A 17,670-nucleotide genomic window follows, 5' to 3' on the forward strand; every position below is an offset into this window, starting at 1 on the left:
GTAAAGAATAAATTGACATCACGTGTAATTTAATCTTAACAATTGAAGAAAATATCAGGACAGCGTGAAGTATTTCTAGACAATTTTATTTTTTCTAATAATGAATAAGGTGAATAACACTATTATTACCAATGAAAACTAAGCAAAATCTAACTAAAAAATGTAACGGATACATTATACATTAACGGAATTGGTGCAATTGGCAGTGCAAGGACACACCTTTGTTTTCATAAAGTGAGAAACATGTACAATACTGTACATGGTTACAAAATTCGAGATTAAAAAGAAATTAAACTGTAGGTAATATAAATTAAAATCATAAAAAGGGCCGATTGCACCACAATAGTTGAACCAAACTTCAGGCGATTGTTTAAAAAGTAAAAAATCATCAACCAAGCTTTTTGGTTATGCCAATCAACTGAACTAAGGTTGAACTATTGTGGTGAAACCTGGCAATCCAAACTATAGTGAAAAAATTTTAACATATAATCTATAAATCCACATAAATTCTTTTTATGTTGTAAAAAATCGCCAGCATTTCTCAGAACTTAAAAACTAAAGAGTGCGTTCAACATCTAATAAAAGGGATTTCATGTTCTGATGTGGACATAAAACTACATGATATATAAGAGCGCAATTCGTTCGAGTGTAAACTGTCAGGGCATTGTGACTCTCTTAGTCTCTTGGTGTCTAGGTATTCCCTTTTAAGTGCAATGTTTCGGCCATTTCAATTTAGAATGAATGTGGGAGGCACTAATTGCCTCATAGCTTCTTCTGCGTTTTTTAAATAATCATAATAATCAAGTCGGCTCGATATGGATGAATGAACTCCTATACTGCGATTCACAGATTCACACTTAACGTTCAGTATGTAAAAGGGCAATGTTATTCTTTATGTACGTAAATTACAGTACAGATCATTGCCACAATACCTTTACCTGTCTATTGTTGCAGTTGTGAGTTGAAGTAGCTATAACGTTTACCAAAATTGCTTGTTTCCTTGAAATAAATGTACTGTATTCATTTATTATATGTACTCAATGGTATCTGCCATTGTTATGCTAATAGGTTTCTCCAACCTGGGTTTCTTATGAGGCAACAACACAGTTGGCAACGTTACATTGCACAAGACCAATACTGAACTCTCCAGTGTGAATCGCACTATACGTTGTGTAATCGGTTCTTGTATGTGTTGGGACGTGAGACAAAATCTGGTAGGGAATTGAATCACGCTCATTTTGTGCGTGAGAGAAGCAAGAACAAATAAAATATATTCTCAGAATTTCATGAAATTTAGGGGCTACGTAGAACAATTTCAGGGGTGCGGCATACATAGGAAGCGCATAACCAAAAATCCTATGTTAGTGGGGCAGATAATGGCAAGTATCGTTCAGATGATGATACAAGCATGAAATTTGTTTTGAATGCTTCCATATAATGATCATGTTTTATATAAAAACGCTGGTCACTGTATTTAATAATAATAAATTCAATATGGACGCCGTTTTCCAAGATGGTGGCACACTGGCACATATTGAATCTTATTAGCGGTAGGTAAGTGTCTTTCAAATGATGATATACTACCATGCAATTTGGATGAGCCCTTCCACAAGAATATCGTTTTATATGAAAATGCTTGACATTAACAAAATTCAAAATGGCAGCCGTTTTTACTTATCACTAATAATAAGCGATTAATATTTGCATGATCTGTGCCGCCAACGGCGACCATCTTGAATTTCTTAAGTGGCCACGGTTTTCATATAAAACAGTACCCTTATAGGAGCATTCATACCAAATTTCATGCTTGTATCATCATTAAACGATTCAAGCATTTTATGGCAGCAGCAGGGGAAAAAAGAAATTGAAATTTTGGGATTTTTGAAACGTAGCTTCCAAACGATCCATTATGGACCTTCTTCTATTTCACCTCATTTTTTTACATACCTTTTTGTTAACGTTCATAATTAGCCTTATCTTACTTGTGAAGTTTGTGTAACAGGATTAATCTCGGTGGGGCAATAAAACTATTATCATCTGTATTATTTTGCTCTATTAAACGTGCAATCAACGAAGACGTTTTGCATTGTTCCTTTTTTCGTAACATTAACGCCTACAATAATAAATAATTATGTGAAAATTTTGTAAATAGTTTAGGAAGAATTTTTGAACCTCATTTACATTCGAAGAAAGGGATGATTCCTGTTTAATGGAGAGCGATCAATTCTTTCATGTCGACTCATTTAATTCTGGGTCAAGTTGAATTTGAACACGTCAATATCGATAGATACCTATATTGCTAATCCGATTGAAAAATTGTCGCGCGTCCACGGCGACAATCAATTTAGTGTAAAATTTCGATCCGAAAGAAGAATGGCGTGTAGGTGATTTCTCGCCGCGGCTAATTTACTTTCGTTGTAATTTAGGTCGGCCTATAAATCTGATCATTTTGCTACTTTATTAGCCAATATATTTCAATTACTTCCATACACGACCACAATTTATATTGGGGGCATTTCGGGACGTGCGACGAATGCGCTTATTACAAATTAAAAAAATTTGTTTACGGCGGAAATGCCAACAAGTTTAAAAGGTTATTTGGTAAAATTAACAAATAAGGTCACTCGCCGGTTGAAAAATCGACTGAAACGTAGAAGGACGTATAAGTATACCAATTGACGGAAATCCTAAAAGGGTACGGCAATTAATTACGTTTAATTGTTAAGCAATAAAATTGATTAATTGTCGTCAAGGTTGTTTTTTTTTACTATATGCGAAAATGGGACCTCTTAATTTTTCCACCAAGACGCTATTGTATCTATACAGGTGGGTGTAACAACTCGATTGAATCGTAATTTGATTTATTTTCAGGATTGAACATTCATTGACACAGGCTCTGTTATTTACGTTTAATTTTGTGAATGGTATTGTTTACACATGAAAATAACATGGAGATGGCAAATAGGCTTTGTCCAAGCTTTTCAAAACACAAAATTAACAACGTAAACCACACATCTGCGGCATTTTAATTTTATAGTACATATACATGGCATAATTGATACAAGGGGCGAAGCGTCGATCAGCCTGGTGAAGGTACATACCGCACACATGTCAAATTATATGTGTACGAGTACAAGAATAATAATTATATGTCTAATATAATATGGAATATTTTTACACACCGTTACAAACATAACATTATAGATTTCACAATGCCACCACTATTTTATTCATGTTATTGGTGGGTAGTGCAAGAAAGTTTTTTTGTGGTTGCTACAGGATATATTATTCATTTGAAATGGCATTACTAATTCTTCCAATATTAAAAATCTGCCCTCTAGTATTAGAGCTATAAAACCTTAATTTTTTTAGTTTTGTTTTAGTACACGCTATTAGGAAAAAGCTGCATTTCACATTTTTTAATTCTTGGTTTCATACACGTTCTGTCTATTTGCTTTAAAAATAATATATAAAGAAACTCACCACATTAAAGGCTCCCCGTTGAAACTGCAAAATTAGGATATTTGTGGTCGTTGAAGTAACAATCTGCAACAAACAACAAACATTAAAACGAACACTAAATAAAACATTACATTTGCCCCTTACAAAAGATTGTAGTGTTCATAGAAAACCGCTCGAGTTTGAAAAAAATTGTCGCCCGATTGTTTTCAAGAATATGCAATTCCTCCTTCGGTACATTTGTATTAAACTAGATATGTGTACTTATCACAAATTGTAGGTATTTTCACTTTACCAAGTGCACCAATTTATCACCGCCTCTTATGAGTAATCAATCTTATCATCATCATAAACACATACTAATAATTAAATAGAACTCGTTATAAAATGTTATTGTATTTACAGTACTGCTTTGGTGCATGAAAACTTATTTTTTTCGGTTTTTATGTACAGTGTGGTCCAGTTTCGATGGGATTAAACTTTCTTATTAGCGCAGATAAACGAAAATGGAGTACCTATACTCGTGATCTCTTCTTTCATGCTTATTCCATTACCGTTACCAGAAATAAGCTGGCGTCTTTTGTTTTTCCCCTTCAGAGCAAAACTGAAAAATGGCCGATTCATTCAATTTGCTTTAACTTCTTTATTTTTGAAGCTAGAACAAAATCGCTTTAGCATTATTCAGCTACTTTTTAACGTAAAAAAAATGCCGTCAGTCGTTTGTTTCTAGTCGAGTAACTACGCTGTAACTCAACGTTAATTTTCTATAAATGGAAATTATAGTTGACCATGGTTTCAAAAAATGCTAGTTTTACGACCTTTCCGAAAGTATATGATATGTCCTACTTACTTTCAGTAAGTTCTCTACAATAAGTTTTGTTTATTAGTACATAGGTACATATTGTCTGAAAGTAAAAATATATAGTCGCCTATGAAAAACACTTGAGAGCTGTAGTTTGTTTTTTTTGGAAAAGTTGTTTGTCGAAGTAGATTTGTCTGGATTCTTCATGTTAGTGACATTTTACAATGACCAAACACGCTAACTATGAAAAATATGACATGTTAAAAGTGTTTATTCATTGCAGCGAAAATTCGAGAGCAGCAGGTCTTCAACATCAGTTACAATTTCCCAAAAAGATACAACTAAATGTAAAATCATGTTTAGACAGTAAATTCTTGTTATTTATTATTGTTATTAAATAATATTATGTGTTAAACATATACATTTTAGGTTTCGAGGACTAAAACATTACAAATTTTAAAACGCAGAAATACAAATCATATAAATATCATAAGAACCAATATTTAAAATCTGAAGATTTACCTAAATGGCACGAGATTCGTCATGGGTTTCTTAGGAAGGAAAATAAGGTCCAAAATTTTAGCGATAACAATATTTGGAGTGACGAAGCACACATATCAAGTACTGGAATTTTTAATAGATAAAATAACCGCTACTGGGCAAATGAAAACCCGCATCTAACTAAATTTGCGTTTAATGTGTGGTGTTGCTTGAAACGACATAGTTTAATAGTACATTATATATCAAGGTAGAGAAGTCCACTATTATTGCCTGAGCACCAAGATTACATCTCGAGGCGCTTGCGCCGAGGGGTGTAAGGTGCGAAGGCAATAATAGACTTCTCTACCGTGGTATATATACTATTTTTTTCACTACTAGCACTTGAAATCCTCTAAATTAACATATTATATTGATAAGAGAGTTAACGGTTGGACAGAATTGTTTGTTTCTTAATTTAACATGTCAATCAAGTACGTGGAAGTACAAGTCAAACAGGCCGTATTTTGTTCTGTCATTGAGATTTTTCAAAGAGTAATTTCGTTCGAATTTTTTCAAAATGTGATAATTTTAGGTATGTAATTTCTCTGGAAATTGCGAATGGTGGCAATTATTCGTTTTAGAGAACTTGTCTAAACGTTCATTGAGCGAAATTTCGGGTTGTGTTTTCTAAAAGTGACAGCGTGACAGTTCTCATTATTGACTACTAGTTAATAATAAAAAATTATTAACCACTTTGAACAAATGCCGAGAAAGCCTACTTTACAAGTGGAAAAAAGGTTAATAATCATGTCATCAGACGCTAGTAGTGAAAAAAATACTATATTTGTAGAGGCACGCTTAGACCTGACAGATATATGCAAACATTAGAGCACAACCTGAAAGATTTACCCCATAATATTATTTTAGACGAGAGACGAACGGTTATTTTTCAGCAAGACGGTGCTCCAGCTCATAATGCGTTAATTGTTCAAAATTATTCAAAATCAACTAATTGGATGGGGACGCAGAGACCAATAAAATGGGCAACACGTTCACCCGACTAAAACGCATTGGATTTTTGATAAAATTTATAAATATCCTTCTATATAACTGAGGAAGATTTACGGGAAAGTCTAGAAAAAGTATGAAGCAGTCCAACCACTACAAATCCTGAATCCAACAAGATCTTTGAGAAAGAGATCCAACATGTGCATTTTCCACAATTGAGAGCACTTTGAAAAATATTTGTAGATTTTGTTCAATATCAGTTAGTTCACAGTTTTGTTTACTGTTTTTTTTTTAAATGTTGGTGAAACTTATTCTTCAACTGTTTCATAGGCGACTACATTTTGTGTTATTTATCTTCAGGCAAGATGTATTAATAAACAAAATTTATTGTAAAGCACTTATTATTGAAAACAAGTATGATATATCTACATTCTAAGTAAAACAAGCATTTTTTAGAACCATGGCCAACTATAATTTCCATTTAAAATAAATTAACTTTGAGTTACAGCGTAATTACTAAAAGGGCTAGAAACAAACGACTGACGGCATTGATTTCTACGTTAAAAATTGCCTGAATATTGCTACCAATTTCAAAACTTCAAAAATAAAGCAGTTAGAGCAAATTGAAGGAATCGGCCTTTTTTCAATTTTTCTCTGTAGGGGAAAAACCAAAGACGGGACTTATTTCTGGCAACGGAAATGGAATAAGTATGAAAAAATGATCAAAGTCCTCGTGTGAGATCGAAGGGACTTCAGCGCATTTTTGTGTGGCAGATCAGTGTTTTATTAGCCAATATTGACGCCACCATCAATAAGATCTTGCCGAAAGCTACCACGTTCACTTTGTCGGTACCATTTTCTCACTTACCGTGCACTTGCAATTCGCGGTTTGAAGTTTTGACTCCACCATCAGTAAAATCCTTTGGGGGTTACCATATTCCCTTTGTCGACACCCACTTCTGATCACCCGCAACAATTCGGATTTGAAGTTTCGACTCCACCATCAGTAAGATCTCGTCGGGGGTTACCACATTCCCTTTGTCGATACACAGTTCCGACGTCCCGTTCATTCGTAATTCACATTTTGGTAGATTTCGCTAAAATCCCGGCATAAAATCGTATTCAACTTTTGGGTACTTCACATAGCTCGACCTTCTATTAGTGACACGAGAAAGAGAGACCGCGATTCGCGCTGTAAGAAACTTTTGGGCGCCCAAAGTCGACTACCCCTCGAAGCGCGCCGCGCAAAAGGTGGTTTATTTCGCCCCTAGGAAAAAAAAACAAAATTCCGCCACGCAGGAGTTGTGCGCGTTGACAAGATCTTCCCGACGACACCAATTTGAAAACAATCGGAGAAAAACTGTAGAAGAAGATAGATAAAAACTGAAAAATCTCCAGGTTAGTATAATACGCTCGGGGATGGCGTCCAGATGTCGTCGACTCCAAATCTTGTAGCCCCATCCCTAACGTTCTTAATTACACGGCCCCGATAGTTACATGTACACTCCTTGTCTTTTTACAAGCGTTTTTCTACGGGCGCGCATTTACTGCCAGCCAGCCAGCCGACCAGCCAGCCAGCCAGCCAAAGTGAGATTAAAAGCTACTTTTTACAAAAAAAAATTTTTGCAAAAATGCGCTAAAAAGAGGCCACGAAGTCATATTCGTTTATCTGCGCTAATAAAAAAGTTACCTATTTAATCCCATCGAAATTGGACAACCAAGATTGATAAATTACTATATCGTCTTTTGTTAACGTTTATTATTATTTTTTCAAAACTCATTAACAGAAGAAATATGCACAGAACAGATCAAGGAATTACCTCTTTAATTTTTGCCGCATGTTTAACACCCTGTATTTTGCTATTACATACAAAGAACCATTGCCAAAACTGCTGTGTAAACGTTTACTGTCGTGAACCGGAGAAGAGATTAAATTCTGGTTGTTCGTAAAATCATCTTAATTGACACATTAGAAAAAATTAAGTAACCAACATTAAAGTGCAAAATTTTTACGTAGTGAAGTTTTGTCTTACTTGTCATAATCTATCCATGTGACTCCAAATTTTTACTTAAACCGTTAACACCAAACAGTTTTAATAATAAAAATTGTGGTTTGCTCGTAACTTTTAAAATACAAGATCTATTCTAATATTCATGATTACTGAAGGAGGATTGTATCCAACCCAATTCTGTATCAACATTGTCACATGCAAGAGGTCCGTTAAAAGGTACCATTTTTTTCATTTATGTAAAATTAAAGGTTTGAATCTTTAAGGAAAAAAATGGTCGTAATTTTAAATTTGATTGAGGTTTAAAAGAAAATCCTCCTTCCCAAAAGGTCGTATAACGGTCTATATGTGTAACGGGCGATCAAAAATGAGTTGCTGCGAGTCGCCTTTGGAAGTTCAAGTTAAGTACGATTTTCCAATGTAAATAAAAATTCCTTCCAAAGGTGACTCGACAGCAACTCATTTTTGATCGCATAGTACAAAGGAACATAAGGCATGTGCATAACATTCCGCAGTCTGCAGAGCTATCTATAAGCTAAGGAATGCAAAAAGAACGAACTAAATGTGTATCTTGAAAACTGTAAGAGTAGTTCAGGCCTCGGACCGACGGACGGAGGGACGGAAAAAGTGGTCATAATAGCGCCTTCCTACATGAGTTGGAAAGGCGTAAGGGACGAAAGACAATAATGAGACAAAAAGAAGCTTAATGAAGAATTAAAGATGGAAAGAAGTTGCGAGTTAAAATTTTAAGAGCAAGAGCGGTTAGTCAAATATAAGAAACAAAGCAAGGGATGCAGCAAGGAGAGAAAGAAAGATGGAAATAAGATCAAGGAATTGATGGAAGAAATAAAGTCAATGAAAATAAACACGATTATTGCGAAGTACCTATGCAGGGAATCATAATAGATAAAACTTAAAAGTAGTTAAAAATGAGGCAGATGAAGAAAAATTGGAACTTTGGAACGCAAGACACGCCAGTTGGTCTAAATAATTATTTAAGAAAAAAAGCGCCAATAAGGAAATTAAAAAAAAATGTAAATCGGTTAATAATCATGAGCTTTTTTTGAACTTTTCAACGGCACCGTTTGCAATTTTTTGTTCCAGTAGTTAGTTCACAAATTAATTTTTAAAAAAACGCTCTGTTAATGTTAACTTATCGTCAATTTGACAAGTACAAGTTAATTTATAGGGGGTGATTGCGCTGCAGCAAGATAGCTTTAAATAGGAGTTGTGAGATAACCACAGAGCTCACAAATTGGCAATGGTGCTGATGCGTAAAAAAATTATTATATTACATAATTAAATTTAAGAGAACTAGTAAAATTATAAACTTATTATTAACAACTATTTTCCTTAATTTTAGTTTTTCTATTAAATTTTGTTATGTAGATAATATCTTTTTTACGTTTGTATATCTAAGGAGGTGTGCACTTCAAGAATATGTAATAAAAATAGTGCTTACTATTAAAAAAATAAAAAAATCTAAATTGATTCTTCACAGGTACGCCACTGCCTATAATTTTAAAGTAAAGACTGGTGGCAAACTTTTTGGATAGCTACCATAAAACTAAAAAGTGTATGTCTAATGTACTACTAGTAGGTACGCCAATTAGGCCTTGTACCAAATTATCAATGCCGACTCCAAAGCAATGGATTTCCACAAGTTTTGTTGATTTAGTGTCTTAAACAAGATATAATTGAATAGTTCCAAGGATTACCAAAAATAAGGCAAAAAACAGTTGATTTAAATTATCTAGAGTGCACAATTTTGCGAATTTAGTTAAAAGAATTATTTAATCAGCGATTTGGATTGTCTTTGGATTCCGGTTCAGACAATGAGAGTGGGAGGTATTAGTTTTTTAACTTCCCAAAGTATAGACACAATACTCTTATTGTCTTATAGGTCTAAAAACAACACACGAACTTATGTCAATTAGGTTTTTTACAATTGTTACTCGTTTAACACCATGTCAGAGCGGGAAGGACGGCGGATGTGATCACCAAAGATTGCCCTTGTAAGGACCTCTTGTTAGACGATCCACTGTAGAGGAAAAAATAGCAGAAAAGTCCAAGGTTTCTGACACAATCGGTCGCCCAAGCAGCCACGACCGTTTGGGGATGAATTAAATTAGCACAAGGTGCGGCCCTCAACAGCTCACGGCAGTTTACTGCCAGCGTAGGGTTAAATGTGTTCTGGAGCTCTGTGAAGAAAACCTTGTGGACGTCTTAAAGACCAAGGATGAACTTATGGTTCACTGTCTAAAAAGGAGTCGATGGAATGGAGAAGAAAAAGAGAAGCACCACCGAGTTCAGGGTTTGTCAATCGATATGAAAGAGGATGGCTACGATCATCACAGTCAACACTTCTGCACAGAAGACTACTCGTAAGAAAAGAAGTGCGTTTGTTCGTTTGCGCAAGTCGCAATTAGTGATTGCGGTTTTCAAGAAGTGATCACCCCCCGTATAGTCCAGATAAGGCCCCACCTGTTTAGGAAATTGGGAAAGGGTCTAAGGGGACGAAGAAGAGGTGAAACCTGCTGGGCACATTTTGAGGACAAATCGAAGGCATATTTTTTAGGGGTATTGAATTGTTGTTAATGTTGGGGAAACTCCAGTTTCTTGAATTGTTTAATCTACGCCCTTTCTATAGTCAGGCCATGTTTGGCACTGCCCCTCGTATTGTTTTCAACTGAATGGGTACATTTGCTCTGTGGGTGAAAGCAGCTACCATGTCTAGAAAGTATTACGAGTGGTTTATGTTCTTACCATTACTGGAAAAGTACATTAAAAATTTGCACCTTACAGGTTCAAAAGGAAAAAAAAGTTTGTCAGAAGTGGGATTCGAACCCACGCCCACAGAGTGGACTGCGACCTGAACGCAGCGCCTTAGACCGCTCGGCCATCCTGACTTGTGGTAAATTGGTGACAAACGTGCGAGACGTTTGGTAATTTTCTTTTATACTTGTATCGTTGAGTGAAGGATTAGGAAATTACTCAATGCTTGTATAATGGACATTATAATTTAAGGGATGCAAAAATTCCATTTGGAATTTGTTTTCAGTTTTGTCATTTTCCTTTTTAAATCCATCCGTATGAACTATTGATTGCATCTAAATTGATGCTAGTACTTAGCTTAATTTTTATATCGTTCGAACTACCTACATAGACAATTTGATAAGGAACGAAAATGCAACAATTGTAAACGAAACGGTTCGAAACCAGCGTTGTTTTACTGATTAACAGGTTGCCTACTCGCGGAAATATTATTTTCGCGTCACGCACAAAAGCGGTGCATCTCATAAGCACGTTCCAATTAGATTATATAAGTGCCCCAAAGTGAAAGAATCCGAACGTTGTAAGCGGCGAAAATCTCTAAAATGTGCCAACAGTGCAGAATAATTCGGCAGCGTTCCTGGCGAGACGGCAATGACATTGACCCGCCTGCCGACGCCCGCGACGCTGCATCATTGATTGTACACAAACACCTCCCTCGCCTCGCCCAGGGAATGACGCTTTTCCGACCTTGAGGGAGGTCGCACACCCGCTCTAGATCGAATATCTATACTTTCATTGCGTTTTTCTACCCCTCTACTTTTCACATGTAAACCTAATTCATCATCGTTAAAGCGTCGTTGTCGGTTTCCCATAAGGTGCCATTAAAATGGAACAAGATTTTTCAATCTTTGTTACAACGACTCTGGAGGTTGAAGTAATATGACGCATCTTCCCCGAAGGCCGTACGTCTATTCTCCTTCTGCAGAATGGGATTGGACGTTTTCCAATAAATCTAGAAACACTATTTTCCTGCCATTTTAACTTCAATTTTTAGCCTTCGGATGTCGACTCGACAAATGTCATTTCTAACTTCAATTGCAGTAAGAGTATGTCACATTCTCCCCAGGGTGTAGTTTGTGAGTATATGAACCGATCGGTCAAGGCCGAAGGGGTAGTAACGAAATTAATCAATAATATTAAGGCAAGGCGAGAAAAATACCACGATATAACTTACATTCCAATCCAGTTGTTTAGTGCTACCCTTTCATTAAATTATAGGGGTGTCGTAGAACACTTTTTCAATAGATTTCAATTCGCCCTTCGTAAAGAATACCTACATTATTTCTAAAACACTTTTACAGAAATGCTTCAAAGGAATTAAGCTGAAATAAAACCACCGCTTCAAATGTGCAAATTCAAATTGTAAGGTCTTTTTAAAAATGTATATTGTGAAAAATACCCATACACAATTTCCACGTTAATTTAGTACAACCATTTTAGAATTCGGATTAAAGAACGCCATGATATACATATTTCACTCTAAGTCTTTTTTTATGGGGGTGGGGGTTAATGATATCACCACCGTTGTGTCGCATCATTTCCAAAAAAAAGCTTACTGCGTCACATCTGTAGCCAGTGAGTTTGTATGCCTAAAGTCACTCCTAGGGAGGTGATTCTTTGTCTAGTACCCCCAGTATGAATTTTAGTAGTAAACAATTGGTAGGGTCACTATCATTCAGTTTAGGTTAAATGCATATGAACACATTTTCTGTTAAAATTCTATATTCACGTCCACGTCTTGACCACGTGGTGTACAAGGGGTGTAAATTATGTAGCAGGTGAAAGAGAGAAAATGGACGAGGCGGTCTTCCGCGCTTGAAAACTGAAATCCGTCGGCTAAGGGAAGAAAATCTGCCTTAGCACCTTACACAATCCTCGGAATTGAACGCAAAATTGATGCGAAAATTAGCAAGGAAGTGGAAAAGAGAAGAAAAATGACAAATTGTATGCAAGTGGAAAGTTTAAGGAAGATCGCAATCTACGGAAATTTGAAGAAGCATAAAACAACTGAAATCAAACGAAACCCACAAAGTAGACCACATAATATTACTTTCAGAGTGTGAAGAATATTATAGAAAATTTCAAGTAGGCTGAGAAAACCAAAGTGAGGTAAGAGAAATCGCAGGAGATGGAGGAAACAGATTATTATAAAGATTGCAGTGCAGGAACCGACTGGAACCACCCCTATAGTACAACAATAAAACTTAAATGAGTAAAGCCACTGGTTTTGAAAGTCATACTTTTTTTCATGAATTTGCAGTTTGCAAATTCATGGAAAAAAGACACTTTCAAGTTTCAACACGTGTTGTACACGAAATTTTTTTGCATAGTGATCAATAATAACCCACAATTGAATAATTTTATTGACATTCGCGATTAACTGTCACTCAAAAATGGATGCTATTGTTCATAGACAGGACTAAACTCCATTAAAAAATGTATCACATTCCATACGATTTTTCGTAAAAAAAAGTTCGATAATTTCATCACTATGTAAAAAAGAATATATTGCGATTGAGTATAGGGAAAAGAGTAGTGAAGATCAAACTGAATCTGTAACGGGGAGATCATCTGTGCACAAGCTTTTTCAAAAATCCTAAATGGAAACCCAATACTTGTGACACATTGTTGGAAAGCTACTGAAAAATGCTTTCCAGTGGTACCAACAAAGTCAATATCCATTAAGACAATTTAACAAAAATTTAATAATTAACAAAAAAAAACTAAATGTTGACATTGAGGGATTTATGGCAAATTGGTCAAGAAGATCAACCTGAGCTGCTTCATTAAGCAATCTTGATTGCTTTCTTTTTTTCACGTTTTATTTGGTATAAGCACCTATAATACTGATGGGTCACCCTGTATGTGTATAATTTCAATTTTTTTAGGTACAGGATTTAACATTTTAAGTCACTCAGAATAATAGTACTCATCCATCAAATGGAAAATGGTACCTGAATTTAAGGTCCCTGAGATTGGTGAATTTAAGGCTATGAAAATGCATGATTATTTCTCAATGAGGGTGTCATACCTAGGAGTTTATGATATTTGGAACACTAAGAAAGAAAAGAGGCATAATGGCAGGAAGTATGAAAGAGGAGTCAAACGGATCCCTTACGAATATGGACATGAGGGAGGTATGAAAAAGTACGAAAAAGGTTTGACGGAAAGGCATATGCGAAAAGAGGGTGTGGTGAACAAAGTGTAAAAGAAGAAGGCGAGAAAGGACTAAAGTGGGGTGAACGCGTGGAGGAAAATGAATTAATCGTAGCGATGGCGTGAAAAAACATAAAAGAAAAGGTATAAAAGTGTCACAAGAAAAAAGGTGAAAAACAGCGTGAGGGATGTGAAAGAAGGATAGATGAAGAAAATACACGGAAATACACATGCAAGTGATTGAACGAGATGTAACGTGAAATGAGTATTGGTAGGTTAAGGAACAAGGATGTTGGAAGACAAATTCAAGGAGGTGTATAAGGCATATGACGAAGAAAACAGGCGCGAAAACATTTTAAGAAAGCGACACGTTACGATAAAGAGCAAATGACGTGCGAATGGGTCGTGAAGGAGTAAAGAAAGCACGAAGAGTGCCTGAAGAAGGTAAGTGAACGCGCCAGGGAGCTGTAAGCGCATGATTATGAGGTTTAAAGGAAGGGTAAAGAAAACAGACATGAATACATGCATAAAAGACTTAAGGAGGTAGGAGATTTATAAGGAGGAGGCTTGAAAAATAACGTGTGACAAAATCGTGAATTATGAGTCTTGAAGGCGTAAAGTAGTCAAGAGAAAAGCATGAAGAAGGTATTAAAAAAATATTCGGAGGAGGCGTAAAGGAAACAGAGGCGAAGGCAAGAAGGAAGAAGCCCTAAAAAAGTGGAAAAAAGGGGAGGCGTAGAAAAAAGCAGAAGCAGATGTGAAAAGGAAATTATGAAGGGAGACGCTAAGAGAACGTATATCAAACAGGGACGAGAGCCAAAAAAATCTCGAGAAGGGAGAAAGTGCGAATGAAGCGTAAAGAAAAAAAGCGACGCAGAACGATAAGTAAAAAATGGACCAGGCAGAAAGACCTGAAGAAAACGCAGGAATTAATATTCTCAAGCAGATATGTATACAGAAAAGAAGCATGGTAGTATTGGGGGGTGAAGCAAGGGAGAGAAAAGAATTCGTAAACTAGGCGTGAATCTTTCGTGGAGGAGTCATCAAAGCAGAAGGGTGAAACAGCATCAAAAACATGGAATCTGGTTGTCCAGAATACGTGAAGAAACAACAAGGGAAAGAGATTGGAGTAAAGCTCCTCTTTTATAAAAATTATAAGCTCTGAAAATATGATCTTAGCAATATCATCCATTCGTACTATAGTCCGTAAATTGAATGAATTTCAATAACGGATTAGCACTTATATTATTGCTTCTCCTGAGGTTATATATCGTTGCTGTTCATACATCAAACATTTCCGCTAAGACGTATGTGGGTTTGTGTTTTACCGATCTCGCGGTAAACTAAGAGCGAGGCTACAATATGGGCGTTTTAAACGTGTTCGAACGTCAAGAAACCTAACTGCAAGTGTAGTAGATAATAACCCCTTACTGAAATTCCTTTATTTTACGGACTATACTAGGGCACTTTGGGATTCACTCGAGCGCGCCAGATTAAAGTAAGGTGGGTTCACTACGTGTTGAAAAGTTTGCATTTCAATAATCGGCGATTTGAGTGTGACGTGAGGGAGTGGAGAGGCCACAAACATGCAAAAAAACCGTTACAGTATTTGATTGGCTTTTCTACGGTATAACTATAACGCTTAAAGGGGTCTGAGCAGTTCAAAATGAACCATGAAAGCGAATTTTCTTAGCTATTTTTTAAACAATAATGTATGGCGAATTCGAGCCAGGGATGGCTATCGTGTATGATAAGTTGCCTACGTTGAGGGTGCATATTCTCCCAACCACGATTTAAATTAGCAAAATCTTGCACCGTGTAATATTTTTCAGTATAAAAACGTCAAACTAACATAAAAGTGCCGTAACGTCGTAACGAAGTTAACTTACAGTAGACAAGTAACAAAACTTTTAGTATGAACGATCGTAACGGTCTCAAAATATAAAATATCACTAAAAGAGTGCGAGTTTCATAAAGACTAACGTTATGGTCACCGAAGGGGATGGAAAGTTTAGCGTCTGGAAATCATAAACTACGTTATAAATGTACCCAATGCCGAGACTTTTCGACGAAAGTCGTCATTATTCAAGAAAAAGCAGATTTAGATGCTGCCAAGGAGAAAAAGACCAAAAATTTGCAATCATCGGAAAGCTTTCTCGTAAACATCCTTGAACAAATTTTATTCGAGCGAAAACGAGTGATAAGTTATCCTGTCACTTTATACGCGACCGTCGCGAAATTATTCACACCACCCTCGTCTCTTAGTTCGAATAACTAACCACAGGTTTTGCCAATTGCGCGATCTAAATGTTTATAAATAATAAATAAAGGGGGTTAAGGTGGTATCGCACTGGCCCCTATAAATTTAACATCGTCACGGAATGCACGCTATATTTTCATTTTTATAGTCTCGATAAAAACTTTTCTTTTTGAAGGTTATTAATGGTGGTTCGTTCATTTTTAGTATGTTACCGTGATAGGGTTGTAATAGAAGTCCGTTGCCTTTAGACCCTTCAAGAGGTGGCGGAAAAATACTTTGTTATAAAACTGCCTAATTTATGGTAATAAGTACTAATGAGCGTTTACTTGGAAATGGTAACATACAATTTTTCTGATAAATCACCATTAACTTTGCATAAAGTCGCTAATAATAAAATAAGGGCATATGAACATCCAGGTGAATGACGTCTAGCGTCGCGACAGTTGGGACGCCCTTGGGGTTGAAGCGTCATGGTCATTGGCTCATAAAATAACACCTTTTTCCTATGCCCGCAAACTTTTTATCACCGGAATTCCTTTGTTTATATAAACGTTTACTGCTTCTTGTTTAGAATCTTGGAAAGGAACAATGAGTATCTAACACGAAAACACGTCAACTATACCTAAAACGAAATGGAGGGTAATATAATATTAGATGTAACTTCTAGACTGAAGATGTTTACGGTTTAGATTTCTACTTAAAGTGGCTGTTCTTTGTGTTTCGGGTGCATTGTTATGTTATCCTATCCTCCGTCCCTATAAAGGCCGTCTTATAATCAATTTTTGTGAGTGCCCTATTCGGCATCTCGGTTACAAAGCGTAACAGATATTTTGTTAAACAAAAATACAATTTGAAGGTCCAACGAAAATGGAGCGTTTTAGCGCTGTGTTATGTGCAAAACATCCCTCGTACAGTCAAGCCATGAGTAATAGGATGTTACCGACATCAGATAATAATTCATCAAAACGAAAACAACAAGAAAATATCGAAGACACGAAAAAACTCCGCACAAAAGCTTTATTTCTCTTGGGGTGTAAGAGCGTCCCAATTCCGTCGACGCAGTGACGCCATAAGGGCACGTGATGCCCTACTTTTCGTATTGTACCTTGGATGTAGCACATAATAACCATAAGCTACGATTAATAAAGCTCCTCTTCGTAATCGCTTTGTTACAAGGTTATAAGGGTTAGGGTAATAATTCTCGCGATACAGAGCAATAATACTCACAGAATTTAATTTTTTGATTTGTGGGATTTTGATACAAATCAAAGTCAGTCTTGAGACGCCGGAAACACTTTATAAAAATTGTTACTATCAGCCATAAGTTTTAAAGACTTTCTCTGTAGGTACAGTTAGACAACAATCTACATAAACCAAAGATCTTATCTACTTATATTCGGAATAAATTACCCTCTAAAAAGAAAATTCAGTTAAACGTGGAAGGAAAAGGACCTTTAGCTAACTGGAAAGCGGAGTTTATAGGTATTACAGTTCGGTGTCTAATTATGTTGATTTCCGTAATTAGAGTTGTTAAGACAATTTCTTTTCATTAAAACACCCTAATAAATGTCAATGATTCCAACTTTAATATTGATGTAAGCATTTCCAACGAGCGTGGGTAATTAGAATTGGATTGACGTTATATAATGTTGCTATTAAAT

General features: G+C 36.0%; 1 non-coding gene across 1 annotated transcript; it reads right to left on the reverse strand.

Annotated features, from left to right (window-relative positions):
• Nucleotides 1-10,584: 10,584 nt before the first annotated feature.
• On the reverse strand, nt 10,585-10,667 carry Trnal-cag. Its single transcript has one exon. It is a non-coding gene; the product is annotated as a tRNA-Leu (tRNA).
• Between the last annotated feature and the right edge of the window lie 7,003 nt (nt 10,668-17,670).

Source organism: Photinus pyralis, unplaced genomic scaffold (assembly GCF_008802855.1).
Source record: "Photinus pyralis isolate 1611_PpyrPB1 unplaced genomic scaffold, Ppyr1.3 Ppyr1.4_LG7, whole genome shotgun sequence".
NCBI classification, from domain to species: domain Eukaryota; kingdom Metazoa; phylum Arthropoda; class Insecta; order Coleoptera; family Lampyridae; genus Photinus; species Photinus pyralis.